The sequence below is a fragment of the Trichosurus vulpecula genome, chromosome 1 (assembly GCF_011100635.1).
Source record: "Trichosurus vulpecula isolate mTriVul1 chromosome 1, mTriVul1.pri, whole genome shotgun sequence".
Lineage (NCBI taxonomy): Eukaryota > Metazoa > Chordata > Mammalia > Diprotodontia > Phalangeridae > Trichosurus > Trichosurus vulpecula.
This window is the reverse complement of record NC_050573.1, coordinates 144,361,343-144,378,154: the sequence shown is the minus strand read 5'-3', so window position 1 is coordinate 144,378,154 and position 16,812 is coordinate 144,361,343.

The following is a 16,812-nucleotide window of genomic DNA, read 5'->3' as shown; positions in this document are numbered from 1 at the left end:
TTGAGTTCAAACCTGGGCTCTGAGTTCAAACACTCACCAGCTGTGTGGCTGTGGGCAAGTCACTTAACTCCTATTTGCTCTAGTTGCTCATCAGTGTAATGAGCTGGAGAAGGAAATGGCAAACCACTCTAGTATCTTTGCCAAGAAAACCCCAAATGGGATCACAAAAAGTCAGACATGACTGAAACAACTAAATAACAACATAGTTGAGGAAACCAGGACAAATACAGATCAAGTGACCTGCCCAGGGTCATAAAGTTAGTTAATTGTCTGAAGCTAGATTTGAATTCAGGACTATCCTAACTCCAGGCTGCGTTGAATTTTTGGCTATGGTAACCTGTTTATCAATATCCATATAGATATAAACATGTCATCATTGCCAAAAAATTCATCATCTATTGGCCACCCAGCTAGAGACTGCCAACTTCGACATAGTGGCTGATTAAGCTGTTCCTTGAATGGCAGGCATAGTCCATTGTTAACAAGTACGTATCTGTCTACATTTTACAGTGTCCCAAGAGTCTTTGCTCAGGTTTCAGCTGTTAAGACTTAAACCTGCCCTAAGACTTTTGGGACACCCTGTATATTATAAAGACACACATTTATTTATAGAATACAAAGTATAAAATAAAACATACTCTAGTTATGCATAAAGAGAAAAGTTAGAATACAAATTAGAAAAGAAAAAGCAAACATGAGGGCTGTGATTAAGTACTTCGACCAGAAAAATATTCCCATTTGGCCAGAGGGAGATTTCAAAGTGGGGTAATTTAATATAATTGATATCACTTCTCTGGATCTTCTCTAAGGTACAGAATGGCTCTGGTTACACAAAGATGACCTTTTAAGCCATTTACTTTGTTATTGGATTGTATGTGCAGTCAGGTTTTTTCAAAGCCATATCTTTATTTAAGTTCATAATGTTTGTTGCCTGCCTGCTCACCTTAAGTTTTCAATATAAATCCATTAAAATAGCTTCTCTTTATGAGGTCAAGTTTCCAATAGTGCATTTTGTAATGGCTAAGTAGATTTGTGCTTCTGCCGCTGAAACACGGGGTGGGGGATGGAGAAAGGGGCCATTTTAGCATGAAAACATTACTCAGCTGGAAGGACATTTTTTTTTCTGCCTTTCAATGTGCTCTGTGACGGAGCCTATGGAAATCCATTGGATCTGCTCAGGATTAATGGAACGGTAGGGTTTCCAGGGACTTTGGAATGTTGTCATGATTAGTCCAGCCAGGAAGCATTCCAGGCTGGAGAGGGCCTGGCTTCAGGCCCTCAAACAAGACTTAATGTTTAAAAAAAAGTGTTTTTTAATTTGCACATGCAAAGCTAAACACTGTACTTCTGATGTGAATCGAAGTAGAATGTTAGCAATGATTTAAAAAAAAACACCAAAAAGCCACACACACTCAGAAAACAACCTAGTATAGAAATAGCACCAAGCACACATCCAAAGCTCTTTAGAATTCACTGCACACCCTGCTGTCTGTCTCGTCAAATGCTCCAAAACAATTATGCCATTTAGAGTACGCTACAGGAGCACGATTCTCAGACGAAGATGAACAAAATGACGCAGCCATCCAGATGCCTGCTTTGGACGTGGCAAGAGCTTCCAACAGTTAATCCCAGAAAAAGCGATGAACAAATATAGTAAATATTATATATTATATATTTACCACATATACCATAAAGTGTGATGTAATGTATAATATAATATAACATGAAATAAATAACATAATATATAAAATGGCATAATATAATTGTTTGGTTGGTTGTGATCCTTCATTCTCAAAGACGACCAAAATGACATCACTATGTTAGAGTCAAGTTACGAGTGCCTGACTGTGGCTGATCAGACCAATATGAGCTCAGAAGGCTCTACCACAGGTAGGGGAGAACTAGTCCACGGGAACATTTGGGGTGGATATTCTAAATTTGCACATCCTGCATTTCTTTTGAGCTGCTTCAATCCTGCTTTGCTCACAGAGCACAGCACTTGCTCTGATGAGGGCATGCCATGCCGGGCAGTCCTGTGTCAGTGTCTCCCATGTCACACAATCAATTCCAAAGTTCTCAAGGGAGACCTTGAGAGTGTCACACCACCATGTGAATGCTTGCCCTCCCTAAAGCAGTTGTTTATGCAAACACTTGTTTGGCATTTGGACAATGTGGTCAGCCCATCAGAGTTGTACCCTCTGAAGTAGAGTTTGAACACTTGGCAGCTTAGCTTGAGAAAGGACCTCAGTGTCTGGTACCTTGTCCCACCAGGTGATCTTCAGAATCTTCCTAGGACAATTCGAATGGAAGCAATCCAGTTTCCTAGCATGGTGCTGGTAGACTATCCAGGTTTCACAGGCATACAACAATGAGGTCAGCACAACGACTCTGTAGACCTTCATTTTGGTAGTCAGACTAATACCTCTTCACTCCCACACTTTCCTTCGAAGCCTCCCAAACACTGAGCTAATATATGTATTATATGAACTATACCCTTGGTGAGATTGAGGGGGAAGGGCCAGAAGGTAAAATTGCTGAGAAATTCCAGTCTGAACACATCATCCCAGGAGACATTGATCCATACACTGAGCCATCAATCCATTCTCCAAGGCAGACAAGACTTACTGGGTAGCTACTATAACGACATGCTCTTGTGCTCGTCATGAGACTCTTCAGTAAAAGACATTATCCTTGTGGTGTCTTTGGTCCTCTTCGAGAATGAAGGACCAACAGCAACAACAACAACAGAATATGGAACATAGTAGTATAAGCCATGGAAGGGAATGAATCTGAGCTCAGTGCAATGGCCCAGTCCAATCTCATTCTGTACTGTTCTCTAGCTCCAGGCCTCCTTCTAGAGCAATAATCTCCAAACTGTTTTGATCATACAACCTATAAGTAAAAATACTGTTGGTGCTTATCTCCCAAATATACATATTTACTTATTTAGGGCTTGGGCAGTACTAGATATGTGATTTGGTTAGTATATGGAATTCCCAGGTGAGGACACTCCCTCTACCAATGCAGGTTTGCAACTTCTCTATAACTTAGAATTTTAGACAGTTTCCTAGAGTTACCAAGAAGTTAAATTGCTTGCTCAAAATTTCATCATATGTCAGAGGTAAAGTTTGGCCTCTTAGCTTTAAGGCTAGGTCCCCATCCACTATGACATGTTGCCTCTCATTGGCTTATTTATAAAGTATGTAAGTTAGAATGTTTATAAAGTATAAAAGTTAGAATAAAGTATAAAAGTTAGAATGTTCATAAAGTATAAAAGTTAGAATATAAGCTTCTTGAGAGTAGAGATTGTTTTATTCTTTGTGTGTTGCCCAGGTGCCTGGCACAATATTTGGTATATACTGGTAATTAATAAATGTTTGTTGGTTGATATATGCATGTATTATATTACTAATAATTATATACATTGTAAAACACAAAAATAGACATTAAGAGGGATGAGACAAAGATGAAATAATATTTGATCCTAGAGTCAATAGGAAGTTACTGAAGTTTATTGAGCGTGGGGTGAGGGTGGGTAGGTGACCCAGTCAGATGTGTAATTTAGGAAAATCACTTTGGCAGCTGTGTGGAGTATGTATTTGGAGTGGAGAGAGGCCTGAAGCAGGCGGCCCACATGGGGGGACTGCAGTAGCCCTGGCAAGAGGTGATGAAGGTATGAATTAGGGTGGTGACTATAAATGGAGATCAGGGGACAGATGTGAGAGATTTTGTTGAGACAAGCATGACAAGATCTATCAACTGCACAGAAATATGAGGTGGGGGAAAGTGAGGAGATGACAATAACACCAAGGTTGTGACTCAGTTGAGTGATGCCCTCAACGGGAATAAGGAACTTTGGAAGAGGGGAAATAGAAGGTCAGGAGATCCCTGTTATATTGCAACCCATCCATGCCTGCTCCTCCTGTCAGACACACTCTTTCCCATTCAAAATAAGGGGGCGGGGGGCAGGGTGCTTACCTGCCCCCCAAAGGATACTCCCAGAAGCCACAAGGTGATTCAGCACAGAGGTGTCAAACACACAGAGCACATGCCGTAACAATGCTCCCTAGTGCTGCCTGAACCAGACTAAAATGTAATTGGGAAATATTTAACTAAATAAATAAAAATACAATAAAACATGTTGTTCGGTCGTGTCTGACTTTTCGTGACCTCATTTGGGGTTTTCTTGGCAAAGATACTTGAGTGGTTTGTTATTTCCTTCTCCAGTTCATTTGACAGATGAGGAAACTGAGGTAAACAGGGTTAAGCAACTTGCCAAGGGTCACACAACTAGCATATATCTGAGGCTGGATCTGAACTGAGGAAGATGAGTCTTCCTGATTTCAGACCTAGTACTCTATCTACTATGCCCCCTAGCTGCCCCAATAAAATAAAGATAATATTAATCTATAGTTTTCTAAGTCAATATGTCCCCCCAGCCCCATCCCACATCTGTTTCTATTTGGAGTTTTACATCACTGATTTAGAGTACATGGGTCAGGTATTCTGAGGCCTGGAGGATTTTCCCATTGGTACACAAGTAGCTGATTCTGTGTTTGCCTACCTTAAGATGAGGTTTTAATTGCTATGAGAGGCCCATAACAGAAGAGGAAGGATGAGAGTTTACGGAGGGCTAAAGGGAAGAGTGGGGAAAGGTTGGACCATAAAGATGAAAATTAGGTGTAGTTGCATTGGAGACAAGTTCCATGATTGGCTCTCATGGGGTTGGGGAGGAAGGGGCCAATTGTATGAAATCTATATTTCTACCCTCTGATTACCTGCTCACACAACCCTTGTGGGTAATGCCCAAGCGCCTCCAGAAGGCTGGGTCTCTCACTTTGGTGACCACTATTATAGAAGACAATACTTCCTTGCTGAATTTCTTTAGTAACTAAATCCTGGATAGGGGCCTAGATGGACCTGCCTTATATGAAATCCTATTGATGAGGTTAAGAAGTGTGATAACTAGATTCTGGTAGATTATTTAATTAGTCAGCCAATCACCAAGTTTTTATTATCTACTTACTATGTGCCTATCATTGTGCTTAACATTGGAGATACGAGAAAGGCAAAAACAAAGTCTCAGCCTATAACAAGCTGATATTCTCATTGGGGAGAAAACATGCAAATAAGCATGCACACAAATATGTGTATACTATGTGTATAGTAGCTATGTACATACAAATAAAACAGTGCAAATGGTTGGTTATCTCAGAGGCAGGGCGATGAGAGTGGGAGACAAGAAAAGGCATAGAAAGTGGAATTTGTGCTGATTCTTGAAGGATCCCCTTGGGAAGACAGGAGGGGGGATGAGGAGGAAGAGCAGCCCAGGCTCGGGGGACAGCCCGTGAAAAGGCCCTGAGTCAAGGAGTGCAATGTCACATGTGAGGAGGAATGGGAAGGTCACAATCAGCTTCCTCCTCCACACATCTGATCCGGTCCCTCTTCCGCATAAAACTTCATCGGCTCCTTCTGCACATAGCGAACTTCCATTCAAGACCGGACCTGCTTCATCCTACCCTATTCCTCGCAACTCAGACCACCCTTCCACCCCTTTGCTTCTGCTAAAATCCACCCGTGCACCCGGACTGCCCTCACACAGGTTGAATTACTACCCGTCATTCTTGATTGATCTCAAATACCAATCTTTCCACGAAGCCTTTCCTGATTCATTCCCCCCTGCCCCAAGCCGAAAATGATTTCCCATTCTTGGACTTCTAAAAGCACTTGGTTTGTACTTACACATTCTATTGATCTGTTTTGTATCAGTGATTTATTTGTGGGCCCGGCGTATCCCTTACAGGTTAAAAATGATAAAAAATAAAGCAACCCTGCTACCTAGAGAATCCTTTAAGGGTTACAAAGTGCTTTAGGTCTTATTTCATTTTATCCTCAAAACAAACCTGAGATTGCTGCTACCATCACCCCCATTTTACAGATGAGGAAACTGAGGTACACAGAGTTAATTGCCCAGGGCCTCTCTTAGGGCCACATAGTAAATACATGAAAGGATTCAAACAGAGGTCTTTCTGGTGGACCCACTGCCCTACCTACTGAACCATACAGCCTCTCAGGAGACATAGATCATATGCTCCCTCCACACAAGGTCATTTATGCTTAAGAGATAATATCTCATTTGTTCCTCACAGCAACCCCCAGGAGATGGGTCCTGTAAATATTATTTTATGCACAGGGAAGATGAGGAAATCTAAATGACTTGCTCAAAGTCTGGCTGCAGACCAGAGGTAAGATCTGAATTCACAATCATAGCTAGCGTTTATATAGCACTTTATGGTTTTGCAAAGCATTTTATAAACATCTCATTTTACCCTCACAACAGCCCACGAGACAGGAGCTACTACAATCAATCTCATTTTTACAGATGGGGAAACAGAGGCAGATATCAGTTAAGTGACTTGTCTAAAGTCACACGGCTACCTTTGAACTCCTGGTTCCAGGTCCAGCACTATCCCAGCAACCCCTAGTGGCCTCTATACAGCACTGACTCTATGAAGTGATACAGCTCTACCAGTATCAATCATGTAGCTTTGTACAAAGCACATGCTTGAAAATCAGTAATTAAACTGAACCGCTTAAACGAGAGTATGGAGCAAGAAAAAGAATGAGACGAAAGTATGAAGAAGGTGGGGGGGGGGAGGATGAGGGCTGCAAGTGAGCTTTGCCTGAAGCTTCTGAATTGTTCATCAGATGCCACAAGGTGTTGGCGCATTTGCAGACAAAAGAGTTTTCCCAGCTAGCACTCCCATGTGCTAAATGTTGTCCCTGAGCTGTCAATCATTTCTCTAGCCGAGCATCACTGGACCAGGATGATTTTGCTGCAGAGCATGGAAAATAGCTAATGGAAAACAGGAGGACTTCATTTATCTCCCTGATCTCTTTCCGCTAATGGCTAGAAGGTTCATGCGTTAACGGCCCCTTCATGAGACCAGATGTTATAGCATGTGAGTTCAAGAACATGGAATCGTACGTGCCATGTTAAAGTTGGAAGGGACCTTGGAGATCACCTAATCCAATGCCCCCATCTGACAGATGAAGAGGCTGAGTCTCATAGAGATGAAGTGGCCTGTTCAAAGGCCCACTGTGAGGCATTCAAGACTGGGCTCAAATCCATGGCCAAGAGCAAATTCCCCTTCCACTACTACATCATGGTGTTTGGGTGGGAGGGGGGAAAGAGGGGCTGAGTATTCAAGATTACCACCTTCATCACATCATCTAATTGCTAAAGCAAGAACCTCCATTCAAGGGTTGTTTTCAGCTAGAGTCATGGAGGTTCTAGGTTCAGGTCCATGAATAACTCTGGGTTTCCTGGCTCTAAGTTTCTATCCAAGACCTGGAACACAACCACAGTTCCTTTCCTTTCTTCCTTCCTTCCGTCCTTCCTTCCTTCCTTCCTTCCTTCCTTCCTTCCTTCCTTCCTTCCTTTCTTCCTTCCTTCCTTCCTTCCTCTCTTCCTCCCTCTCTTCCTTCTTTCCTTCCTCCTTCTCTCCCTTCCTTCCTGCCTCCCTGTCTTCCTTCCTCCTTCCCTCCCTCTCTCCCTTCCTTTCTTCCTCCCTCCTTCTCTTCCTCTCTCCCTTCCTCTCCTTCTTTCTTGACTCTCTCCTTCTTTCCTCCCTCCCTCCTTCCCTCCCTTCCTTCTTCCCTCCCTCCCTCTCTTCCTTCTTTCTTTCCTCTCTTTGATCACTTGATGGCCATCTTTCCAGTGATGGGTCCCCTCCAAATTTAGCCACACTGTTTCTTAGATGGAGCTCAGCTTTACTCAGCTAGAGCTTATGTTTCACTGGGGCTCTGGGCCAGGTTCACCACTATATGATCGTAATAAAGTCACTTAAGGTCTATGAATCCCAGGCTACCCATCTGCAAATGAGTATAGAAGTACTTATGCTCCCTGCCTCACAAGCTGCTTTGCAAATCTTAAAGCACTACACAAATGTAAGCTATTATTATTATTGGATATAATATAAATGAAATTATATCTATACAACACTACATTTTAAAATACTATATATATATATGTTATATTATCTTTGATAACAACTGTGAGATAAATGTTATGGGTCATGCTACCACTTTATAGATGAAGGACACTGAGGCTGAGTGAGAGAAAATAGGTGACTGTCCCAAGGTCACATGGCTAGGAAGTGACTGAATCAGCAGGACTCAGACACATCTTTTTTATTACAACTCCAGTCTATCCCTCATACTACTTGGCTGGAATGACTTCAGCCTGTCAAAAAGCAAACCAGATCTGCATTCTAGCTTAGCCAAATGGCAGCCTGGATAGAGAGAATGGAGATGAGGGCCGAAGAGGGGAGTAAAAAATGATTTATGTCTGATAGAGCATCCTGAGTAGTCATCTTGCTGTTTGGTCCTGTCCATGCCTGAAGACCTTCATGAACTTGCCCATCATCCTGGGACCAACTTCAGAGGGAAGAGCCGTTCCCAGTAGGCCCTCAGGCCAAGTCCATCCAAACCAAATGAGTTTTGGACGGGATCAGAGTAGCCCTGGAAGTGCGGTCAGTTGAATGGTCATTCGTGGTGAGTGACAACATCATTAACAGGGACCTGCTCTGAATGTGAAAGGCCTTGGGTCCTACAGAGATTGTCAAACAGAATCATAAGCTTAAGTTTATTAAAAAACCAAATCCTTGCTAAGGGGTTTTATGGGAAGTTCTAAAGTCCCTCTGCCCTGAGAAGAAATGACTCTCCTGAGATCTGATGGTCAAGTCGGTGAGCGAGAGGGGCTGTGGGTAAAGAGCCTTGTTACTGTTGATCCCCTTTTGTGGCTGCATAAAAATGATAAGTTGACAGAGTTAAAGGGGGCTTTGCTCCAAAGAACATCGTGTCCTCCCAGGGTGCTTTCTCTGTTTATGTTGCCTACAAGAGAACCGTTAAGGAGAGGACACTGACAGTACTTATAAACACTGGTTCTGAGGGAATAGCAGCTAGCTGGCACACTCTCACTACCACCTCCTAACCAGGAATAACTCAGGGGCATTCACTCCTTCAGAAGGCAGTTGTCCACAAGGAACATGACAATATTGATTGTCGTTCAGTCATGTCTGACTCTTCGTGACCCCATTTGGGTTTTTTTGGTAGAGATTCTGCAGTAGTTTGCCATTTCCTTCTCCAGCTTATTTTACAGATGAGGAAATGGAGGGAAGCAGGGTTAAGTGATCGGCTCAGGATTACACAATTAGATAGCCCTGAGGTCAAATCTGAACTCCGATCTTCCTGATTCCAGGCCCACTGTGCTATCTATTGCACCATCTAGCTGCCCCAATAATATTGATATCCCAGTATGTGACATCATTGCTGATTCTGCTTGTTTCACTCTGTATCGGTTCATGCAAGTGGTTCCTCGAAGTCATCGATTGCCTCCTTTCTTGCAGCACAATAGTCTTCCATCACATTCATACGCAATTTGTTCAGCCATCAGTATCTTCCATAGCTAAGTATTATCATTCGGTCATGTCTGACACTTTGTGACCCATGGACCTCAGCATGCCAATGTTGTCCATGGAGTTTTCCTGGCAAAGATACTGGAGTAGTGTGCTATTCCCTTCTCCAGAACAGAGGTTAAGTGACTTGCCCAAGGTCACACAGTTAGTAAGTGTCTGAGGCCAGATTTGAACTCAGGCTTTCATGACTCTAGGCCCAGTGCTCTATCCACTGAGCAACCTAGATGCCTTTAGGCAAAATGACTGGGATAATTGAAGCCTCTGTCTGGGGCCAACCTTCTTCAGAAGTCAGCATTCTAGTATTAGTAATGGGTTAGAGTTCTATTTTTTTATTTTTTTCTGTATACTTGTATTTCCAGGAAAATGAAGAAGAATCACAGAAGGTCAGAGATAGAAGTGCCCTGAAGGTCCATCAAGCTCCAAACAGAACCTCTCTTACAAGATACCCACAACCAATGCTCAACTAGTCTTTGATAGAAGACCTTCAACATGGGGGAAGTCATTTTCCTTTCCCCCCTTGCCCTGACTCCCCAGCAAGCCCATTCATTCTACTTCTGGATAGTTGGATTGGGCACATCATAAGCATTGAATAAATGCTTGTTGACTCACTTCCTGATGGATTGTTAGAAAGCCTAATTCTGCCTCTTTAACATCAAGTCTAACTCTGCCTCTTTGCAAATTTAGTCTTTAGAAACAGTCACAATTGTACCATAAGCATCTAATTGACTGAAAAAAAGCAGAGTTACCCATATGAAACATGGGCTTCTTTCGAGGCACCTGGTGTTTTCAACTTAGCTTGATTTAAATTTTTTCTTAAATTAAATTTTATTTTTAATGAACAAAATATTTTCTTTTTCTCCTTCCTTATTAGAAAGAAAAAAGAAAAAAGTGTTATATATATATATATATGCACACACACACATTTTTTAACAAGTATGTATCATCAAGCAAAATAAAATTCCTTCACTGGCCATATCAAAAATATAGGCCTCCTTCTGCACCCTGAGTTCATTAACAATTTGTCAGAAGGCGGGTAATAGTATGTGTGGTCATCAGTCCACTGGAATCATGCATGATCACTGCATTCATCAAAGTTCTGAAGTCTTTCAATGTTGTATGTCTTGGCAATGTTGTTATATTTATAACAGCTCTATTTTGGGTAGCAAAAAAGAAAACCCTGGAAACTGAAGGGATGGATGCCCATCAATTGAAGAATGGCTGAACAAATTGTGGTAGACAAATGTGATGTAATACCATTGTGCTGTAAGGAATGAGGAAAGTGATGACTTTGAAGAGATGTAGAAAAACCTGTATGAACTGATACAGAGCGGAGTAAGCAGAATCCAAACAATTTATACCATGAAATCAATATTTTAGAAATGAACAATTTTGAAGACTTGAAAGAACTGATGAAGGATGAAATGAACAAAACCTAGAGAGGAATTTATACATTGACAACAACACTCTAAATCTGCTATTTTGTTCCTCTTCACTTGCTAAGAGTAATGGCTGACAATTCACTGATATTTAATTGAGGCAGTTAGGTTGTACGGTGGGCTAACATGCGAGACCGGAGAGTCAGGAAGGTCAAATCCATACTCAAACACTTACAAGCTTGTGTGAATGCAGGCAAGCCACTTCACCGTTGTCTGCCTCAGTTTCTTCATCTGTAAAATGGGAATAATGATAATATCTATGTCCCAGGGTTTTTGTGAAGAAAAGCATGATATTTTACATTTTGCAAACTTTAATGCGCTGTTTAAATGCTAGCTATTGTTCTTTAATAGTGCATTTCAGTTTATAAAGCATTTTACATACACTATTTTATTTTATCCTCACAAGTCCGTACCTTATTTTACAGACATGAAAACTGAGGCTCAGAGAAATTAAGTGACTTGCTCACAGATACAAAGCTACCAAGTGTCAGAGGAAGGATTCAAATTATTTCTGACCTGACCCTGAGCTCAGTACTCTTCCCATCCCCACAGCTAGTAAGTGTTAGAGACAGGATTCAACTTAGTCTATCCTGACTGAATTCAGTGCTTGAACCAGGCTGCCCCTCCACTTGCCGCCATCCCCCGTCCAATCATACCCACATTTCTCTACTGGTCTCATTCATCACTCAATACCAACAGTTAGTGAGCTTTTTACACATACAGGGCAACATGCTAGTCCAAGAACATGATGAACATAAAACAAAGCCCCGTCCCTTCTCTCCTCAGCTTACAATCTAAACAATAAACAACACATTGGAGATTAATGTAGAAAACAAAGCTGAGATGCTTAAAAAAAAGAATGAAAGAAAGAATGAAAGAAAGAAAGAAAGGAAGGAAGGAAGGAAGAAAGGAAGAAAGAAAGAAAGAAAGGAGAGGAAAGGAAAGGAGAGGAGAGGAGAGAAGAGGAGAGGAGAGGAAGAGGAAGAGGAAGAGGAAGAGGAAGAGGAAATGAAACGAAATGAAACAAAACAAAATGAAACCTTTGATATAATCCTATTTTCTCCAGTTCTTATAGAGTACCTTCCCGAGAGGTTCAAATGAAGAGTACCAGCTTAAGTTAGAAAGAAGAAAAATTACTCTAAGTCTTTAGAGTGGTCTAAAACTAGAGTATGACCACCATCATCATCTCAAAAACCAAATACTTGACAGGCTTTGCACTGTGATAGACTGATATTCCCCTGAGATGACTTCAGTTTTTCACTACCACCCCCAGGAAAACCTACTTAGTGGAGTTTTCTAGTTTATCCTAGAGGCAGGGATTACAAATCCTCTTGGGCCTGAAGTCAATCAAGCGACTCTGGCACCTTTTATGCCATAATCTACCTGTGATGACCTTTGCTAGAGGTCATGGAGACAATCTGAACCCAGGCCTAATAATAAGCATTTTTCAAAAAAAAATCATTTTCTTAAGTAGATAAGAGTCCTCTCTTTGGCTTGTAGGGTATTGTTCAAAAATTATCTCAACATAATTTTGTTGATTGTTGATCTAGCAGGCTTGCCCAGGTAAGCCTCTGCCCCCTTTCTGGACAGGGTATGAGTTCTCTGGTATAAGCTCCTTGGACTGAGTGTAAATTATCCTCAACGTGGGCTTTCACTGCCACAACGATATGGCTTCCCTGCCAACAGCAGCAGCTGTGAGCATCAAATGGACACCATGTTAATCACCGAGGGTATGATTTTGAGGTGGCTGTTGGGTTTGTCTCTTAAAAGAAATTTGGTCTCACCGGAGGAACAAAGAAATGAGGCAAAGACACACTCCAAGAAGTACACACATGGGCAGACACAGGGACCCTTAGATTCACTGAGACCTGAAAAAAGGTCATAGGTCATGCTAACTTTGAGGTCCCAAAGGAAAAGGACCAACAGAACAGGGTGTTGCATGTAATAGTAAGGACCCTTCACAGTTACTGTGATAGTTACACAGATTTTATAAGTCATGAAGAAAGGCAGACAGAACTAACCAGAGGGAAGGGTTGCTTCATGCCTACTAGAAAATAGGGAAGACAGTTTCCATGACTGTTGAATGGTTTGGAAACTACAGGATACTCATTTAATAGTCGAAGAAACTGAAGCTTAAAGATGGAAAGTGGCTAAAGCCAAGGTCATATGATGAATCAGCTGAAGAGCACCGAAGAGAAACTAGGTCTCCAGATACCTTAGTCCAAACTCCTTCCATTATTCTATCTTGCTTGGATAAATTAGCCTAAATTATATCATATCATATATATTTAGGTATGCATCTATCTATATATATATATATTCTCATATGCATCTAGTTATACTGTAAAATTCTGATTTTATGGAATGGGTTGGGACTAATTTGATTCCTAGAGAATATGATAAATTATCAAATGCGATAATATTTATAAAGAGCTTAACATAGTGGCTGACACATAGTAAAAGCTTAATAAATGCTTGTCACTTCCACCCCCAATTGAAAATATACATTTGTAACATCTAATTATAACTTATCTACTTATCTTGTCATACACACGCGTACCAACTCATCAGATATTTAAATGATTACAGGAGATAAGTCTGCCAATTGTCTTCGTTATTCCCACTATGAATGAATTAAGACGTAAGACTTTAATATGAATGCATAAGAAGCCAGGCACGGCCTTGCCCATTGCAGTTCCTACTACTGAGGTGGTTGAGGCTGGTGGATTTCTTGAACTCTGGTGTTCTGAGCGCAGTAGGCTCTAAGCTGGTCAGGTACCAATATGGCGAATCTCTGAGAGTGGGGTTGGGGGTGGGGAGTCACCAGGCTGCCTAAAGAGGGCCCCAAGCTAGAAACAAAGAGGGTCAAAACTTCCATGCCAGTTAGCAGTGGGATTGGACCCCTGAATAGCCACTGTACTTCTAGCCTAGGAGACTCTAACTCACAAAAGGAATAAAAAATAAGCATTAGAAACATTACTCAGATCTTTTATATCGGTCATTTTGTTTTGGTAAGACTTGCATTTTCCACATGAAGAAGGGTAGTGCAAAATTAGAATTGTACTACACATAAGGCATAGATCTGACCGTGTTGTTCCCTTACTCTAAAATCCTCAGTGGCTGCTTATTACCTTCAGGATAAACTGTAAGGTCATGAAGTTGGCAGTTAGATCTCTCCACAATCAGGCCCCAGGGTCTTTCTAGCCTTACTTCACATTACTCCTCTTTACACACTCTTCATTCTAGACAAAACGGACTAGTCTGTGTCCCCCGAACTTTGCACTCCACTTACAAGCCTTTGCACAGACCGTCTCCATGGCTAGAACACATTCCCTCTTCCCCTCCCCCATCAAGATCTTCATCTTTCCTTTAAGGCACAATTCAAGAGCTCCTTCCTCTATGAAGGGAACCCTCTAGTTGTTATCGAATGAATTACCCAGCATTTACGGATCTGTGTCCCTGTTGTGCCCCACCAGTAGGCGGTAAGCTAAGGGCAGCAGCAGGGACTGTTGGCTTTTCTTGTGCCTACATCCCTAGCTTCTAGCAGACAGAGCCTTGCACGGGGATGCTTGCTGAACTAAAGAACTGGGATTACTGAAGCATTGAGAACAATAAAAGTATTAGCTCTAAAATGGTTCAGTGGTTTCCATCAGACTGTCTTCTCTAGTTACAAGCATAAAGCACACTTGAATATTAAATTAGCACTTAATTGATCTTAAACTAATTAACCAGTAATGTGTGGATTGAATCCCCATGCTTCCTCCTCCCTCATATTGTGTCTATAAAAATGTGCATTGAAATATGCGCATAAAAAGAAAATCACTTAAAACTTAGCCTAAATAAAAGAAATATGGGAGGTGAAAAAAGGTGGAGGCTGTTCAGCCAGATTTGTGAGAGCAGAGGGGGTGAAAACACGGGGAGAGGTGGATAATGTCTCTACCAAGAAAAGATTCCTACTTTCCCCCTATTCAACAAACAAGTAATTACTGAGTACCTATGGTACAGGGCAGCAATGTGGTGCAATGGATAGAGTGCTCTGGCCTACAGTCAGGAAGACTCATCCTCCTGAGTTCAAATCTAGCTTCAGACACTTACTAGCTGTGTGACTCCGGGCAAGTCACTTAACCCTGTTTGCCTCAGTTTCTTCATCTGTAAAATGAACTAGAAAAAGAAATGGCAAATCACTCTAGTACCTTTGCCAAGAAAACCCCAAATGGAGGTCACCAAGAGTAGGACACAACTGAAAACAGCCAACAACTCAACAACAGCTATGTACTCCCTACACTGTACTAAGATCCAAGGAGCTCCTTTTTGGAAGGAAGGAAACAAGCATTTATTAAGTGCCTACTCCATGCCAAGCACTGTGTTCAATGCTTTACAAATATCATCTTATTTTATGCTCACAACCCTGGGAGAGAGGTGTGTATGTATTATTATCACCCTTATTTTATAGATGGGGAAATTGAGGCAGACAAACATTAAATGTCTTACCCAGGGTCACACAGCTACAGGGGTCTGAGGTCAACTTTGAACTCAGGTCTTCTGACTCCAGGCCCAGCTCCTTATATACTGGCCTTCTAGCTGCCTCAATCTGGTCAAAAGAACAAACATATAAGCACTGAATAACAATACGAGACAGCCTATGCTAATTTGTTTTGCTTCACTAAGCATATATGTTACAAGGAATTTGTTTTTATTTCCTCATCGGGAAGGGAATGGGAGAAACAGGAGATAAATTTCTGTTAAATTTCTGTTAAAATTTTAATATTTGGGCAGGGCTACAGGAGTGGAATGTTGCTTGCAATTTCAGATGAGGTCATTGTATTGTTAGTTTTACTTAATTATTTTATTACAAGAACCCTCTCACAGAGGAGAAGTTGGGTGTGCTTTCTTTAAACTTCCTCTGAAATCAGCAAACACTACAAATCAGGGATTGGTTTATTGTTTTGTTGATTGTCTAGACTTAAGAAAGTGAAGAGGAAAATGTTAATAATGCAGACCAAATTTAAGTTTGGGTCTTGCACACTTTTTTTTTGAGAGCCAGTTGTTAAAACATGTACCAGCATACCACTAGAATCTATAAATAGTTATAAGGTAAAAACACACACATACACACATATGTACACATGTGTGTGCATGTGTGTATACATATATGTATATATTATTTCTATATATTACATATACAGTCATATATGCATCTGTATATGTGCATGTATGTGTGTATATATACATATAAATATATGCATGTGTATATATATATACATATATGTGTATACGTACGTGTGTGTGTGTGTGTGTGTGTGTACACAGTATAGTTAAAAGGGAATTAAACATAGTCGGAAGACCTAGGGTAGAGTCTTGGCTCTGTTACTTGCAAATGGCTCAGTGGCTAGAACACAAGGACCTGAGTTCAAATCCTACTTATACTTCAATCAGACCCTTACTACCTGTATGACACAAGGGAAGTTACTTTACCTGTCTGCCTCAGTTTCCTCATGTATAAAATAGGGATAATTAATAGCATCTATGTAACTCACAGAGTTATTGGGAGGATAAAATGAGATTTATCTCCTCATCTCAGCCTCCTGGCTTCCTTCAAGTCCCAGCTAAAATCCCTCCTTCTACAGGAAGCTTTCCTGATAATCCTTAATGCTACTGCCTTCTCTCTGTTGATTACCTCCAATTTATCTTGTCTATAACTTGTTTATACAGAGTTGTTGCATGTTCTTCCTCTCATTAGATCGTGAGCTCTATGAGAGCAGGGACTGTCTTTTGTCTTTCTTTGTATTCCCCAGATTTCTGCACCATGCTTGGAACATATTAGGTGCTTAATACATGTTTATTCACTGGTTAATATTTGCAAAGGAGTATGCAAACCTCCAAGGATGTATAAATGC